We start from the raw sequence: 4,881 nt of genomic DNA, 5'->3' as shown, positions 1-4,881 counted from the left end.
TGCTGGAACTTTTCATTAAAAATGCAAGTGTAAAATGGTTTGTGGAAATATCCCCCACCAATTCAGTTTCACTCTTTTATAAATTGGGAGATGTAGTGATTTTCACTTGAATATTTACGATATTTGCTACAAACCTTGTATCCTAGCTATTTAAATAATGTATTAAAGAGAAAAATCTATAAGTAATTTTCTCAAATCATTATTGAAATTCAAAATCTTCAAGGAAATTGGGTTGCTTTCCTTTATATCTCCTTGTTCACAAGTTACTCTGCCATATTCTTTAATAGGGAAAATGGAAAAAAACCCTGAATAATTGTATTTATATTAAAACTAGTGCGGAGAATTTTACATTCTAATGAGCTGAAACACATTTTCTGTTCAGACTGCCACAAAATTTAAGTGTGACAGCTGAAAAGAAGTTTGTAGATATGTGTGGGATTTAAAAAATATGGATGGTCACTAGATTGCTGCAAGATATGTATATTCAACATGGGAACACAGTGTGTAGTCCCGTCTCCTATACATAAAGTCTCATTCATTTAGTAGAACATCTGATGGGCATTAATAACTTTTAGAAGGAGGATAATTCATATCTAATACAGTACCACATTTTAATATATCAGACTTGCCATACTGCCATGAAGAATAATTCCAGTGTTTTCCAGATCTTTTCCAGAAAAACTATTTCCAAGGATGATTAAGGTATTCAGAAAAGAAAATGGAAGTTCTTTACTAAACAGATGAAATAGAGGGAACCTACTAAAAGAGCTTAGCCAATTTTTAGAAACAAAAAACACATAATGTTTTTAGAAAGATTGTATACCAAGTGTGAATCAGCTTTAAAAAAATGATAAAAATGAATCCTTTACAAAACAGGTATGGTTCTGAAACTGAGATATGTGTAACTGTTGTACATATATGCATGTGTACAAGGAATAAGAAATGGAGAAAAAAGAAAAACAGATGAAGATGAGTTTTTGTTTTCCCAAAGCAGATAAATAGTCTTATGATCATCATCTGTCACCCAGGATGAGTTGAGGCAAGGACTCACTCTCAAATACTCATTTCACCTTCACTTGGAAGAAATGAATAACTACTGATTTGACTCACTGCTGACTCTCATTGCTAACCTTACTCATGCTTTGCACTTTAAAGTCACTTAAAATATGACTAACTATAGAATTAAATGTGTGCATCTCTTGCCTTGATGCTAAATACAGTTATTTGAAAATAAATCTTATTTTATTGCAGAAGGGGGGTATATATTTTAAAGTGAGTATCTATATATGTGATTAGCTATTTCAAATATAAAATGTTGTAATAAATAGCAAAGAGTAATTTGCAACTGACCAATTAATAACTATTTTCTAGGAAGGAAGGAAGGAAGGAAGGAAGGAAGGAAGGAAGGAAGGAAGGAAGGAAGGAAGGAAGGAAGGAAGGAAGGAAGGAAGGAAGGAAGGAAGGAAGGAAGGAAGGAAGGAAGGAAGTAGAAGAACTACAAGGGGTAAGCTTGAGGATTTTGAAATATTAGTGGAGCAAATAGGGCTGTTTTATTTGTACATGTTTTTAAAGTTTGAATGTATTTCAACATAAAATAGATACATTAATTCCTGTAAAAACTTTGCATAAGGCATCCAACGTAAGATCTGAACCTGGTCATTTGTGAAGTGGTGAGAAACCTGGGTTGATTTGTTTGATTCATAGGTATATTTTTTTGGCTGTTCATAGTACTCTTAAGAGTCCTCTTCAACAACAAGGTTCAACATTTTAATTCTTTTTCTATCCTTCTTATTTAAAGTCCAACTTTCACAGAAAATGCCATTACCTTCACTGTTCTGTTCAGTATAGGTAGAGAAACATCCTGCCATCTGAATATCTTTTCCAAGGCCTTCATTCTGTCATAACAAATGCTAATTTCTGGTATATTTCTTGACTTCCTGCTCCTTTATGTTGATTGTTGATCCTAAAAGGTAGCAGCTATCTAACCACTTCAGTGTCATCATTGAATGTCAAGTCATCACTGACTGTTATACTGTAGGAGATGGTTGTTCTAAATGTGATTATCAGTGATTATGAATCAGTGATTATCTTCTGTATTTAGAAATTTGTTGGAAGACTTTTCTTGTTTTTCCATGTCTGTTTTCATTTTCAGTGTCTTTATAGATGTCATTGTCATATTGCTTATTCTTCTTCCAACAGCAATCTGAAACCCTTTATTAATTTTTCCCTCAGATTTTTCCCTTTCTTGACTTTGCTTCTCACGATTTTTTATGATATACAGTGTGCCTTCTTCTATTTAATCATCTGTGATGGTTTCTTTTCATATTAATCCACAACAACATCTTTAAGTACATTCCAAGATGACTTTTCCTTGAATTATCATCTTATTAATCAAATAAGCATTAACAGATTAATTGCTAACATCTTTGTGAGGAGGGCCACTATTAAGAGTTGGTGGAGAGCAGTCAGAAAGGAAATTGAAGCAGCTGTTTTGACTAAGTATTGAACCGTTCCTTTTTAGACTATTGGCTCTTTCATTTTGTGCTTATTTTGTCTATATTGTTGGATGAAAGTACAATTTCATTCCAATAGATGCTTTTCACAAGGTAATGTTTGGTAGGTAAGTAAGATAAAGAGGCAGTTTGGTCTAGTGGTTAAGGCACGAGGCCAGAAAGCATGAGACTATGAATTCAAGTCCCACCTTAGCCATGAAAGCCAGCTGGGTGATCTTGGGCCTGTCACTGTCTCTTAGCCCAACTCATCTCATGGTGAGTTTTAGGGAAAATTCATATTATTTAGTATTTATTCCTTGTTAATAAACAAATTGCTAAATAGTAAAAATCATCTATAAAATATTGTGATAAGTAATTTCCGAAAAGCACTTTTATTATATTGAAGCTTATGATATCATAAATAGGTTATTGAAATAACTTTATCACTTTATCACAACATCAATCATTTTGACCAATTCCCTTTCTCTTAAACTTTGGCCTCATATCATTTTTGTGAACACATTTGCTAAATTGTTAATAATTATGCTATACTATTCTTTCTTTTACACTTTCTTTAAACTTTAAAACAGCTTCCACATTCAACATCTGATGTTAGTGTGGTTTATTAAAGCATGCTGATTTATGAAGTAAGGATATGATCTATTATCTGTGAATATAATATTTAGACACATGTGGGGGTCGGGTGGGGGAAATTTTGTTCTTCAAGTCTGCCAATAATTGGGAAAGAAAATAATGGGCCACTTGATACATTAGAATATTATAATTTCACCAAGGATTAAGTTTTGGTTTTACCATGTGAAGTGCTTTATAATGCCTTGGTAAGACCACATTTGGAATATTGCATCCAGTTTTAGTCATCACGATATACAAAATATGTTGAGACTTTAGAAAGAGTTCAGAGAATAGCAACAAACATGATTAGGGGATTGGAAGATAAAACATATGAAGAATGGTTGCAAGAATTGAGTATGTCTAGTTTAATAATAAAAAAAAAGACTAGGGTAATATGATAGCAGTGTTCCAATATTTGCTGTTGGGGTTGCCACAAAGAAGAGAGGGTTAACCTATTCTCCAAAGCACCTGAAGGCAGAACAAGAAGTAATAGATGGAAACTAATCAAGGAGAGAAATAACCTAGAACTAAGGAGAAATTTCCTGATAGTTAGAACAATTAATCAGTGGATCAACTTCCCTCCAGAAGTTGTAAATGCTCCAACACTGGAAGTTTTTAAGAAGAGATTGGACAACCATTTGTCTGAAATGGTATAGAGTTTCTTGCTTGAGAAGGGGGTTGGACTAGAAGACCTCCATGGTCCCTTCCAACTCTGTTATTCTATTGCTACTGAACTAGCCTTGCTACATCTCATTCAAAGTGATGTAAGAAGCCCTAGATTGTGTGGGAAGGTTCTATTTGCAATGAGAAGGAATATCTATGATGGTGATCATGGTATATTTTGGTGGAGAAAATAGGAATCTAGACTTGAGTTAGCACTAAGATTCAATATTGGTGAGTGTTTGCATGTTTCGACTGCAATCTTGATGTTGCATCCTGAAAGTTTGTTTCTTTGTTTCTCAAATTTAAGTACCATTCATCTCACTCTCAGAGTTCCAGATAGGACTAAAATAAATGCTGTTGTTAGAATCAAAAGCACATCCTTCCGGCAGTGATTGGTTTTTAAGAGAATCACAGAGTTAACAGTGATGCTAGAGTAGGTTTCTTCTTCTGTCTTTCTATTGATATACCTATGATACTTATTTATTAAGGTTTATTTGAGTATTTTAAAATATAACTAACACTGCACAGAGTGAGGCAAAGAAAATGGATCATGTGATATTTATATTGGCCCTATCATAATAGCCATATATTTGAGAGAAGAGTTTGAAGAGAAGCCTGCTCTAAATGATAGGTATTGAGAATCTATCTATACATTATTTAGTAATCTAATCTCAACAGATTGGGATAACAGGGCTGTTAAGATATTAATTCAGCTGGTGCATTCTTGTAACTTGCATGTATGGAATGCCTAAATGGGGGCTTTGTAAAGACATAAACCTTTCTTTGTTGCCATGAATGTTAACAAATGCTGATTTAAGCATAGGATAAGCACAGTTTACAAGAGTGTTTCTTTAGGAGATATATTAGATATAGATAATCTTCCTTTTACATAGCAAAATGTCAAGGAAATGGCTGACAGCAAATAATTGGGGAGCAGATTGTAATGATAATATAGCAAAAATAAAGTTGGACTATTTAATTTTGCCTGTTTTAAACGAATAATGGCATTTTCTGCGGGAGCAGAGGACCATATCGGGTTTGGGGAGCACGCACACGCTGCTTACAAGCGTGTGGGTGCTCCGGTCCTCAGGGC

This window comes from Protobothrops mucrosquamatus, unplaced genomic scaffold (genome assembly GCF_001527695.2).
Source record: "Protobothrops mucrosquamatus isolate PMUCROS unplaced genomic scaffold, P.Mucros_1.0 scaffold534, whole genome shotgun sequence".
Taxonomy (NCBI): Eukaryota; Metazoa; Chordata; class Lepidosauria; order Squamata; family Viperidae; genus Protobothrops; species Protobothrops mucrosquamatus.
Note: the sequence above shows the minus strand (reverse complement) of the source record.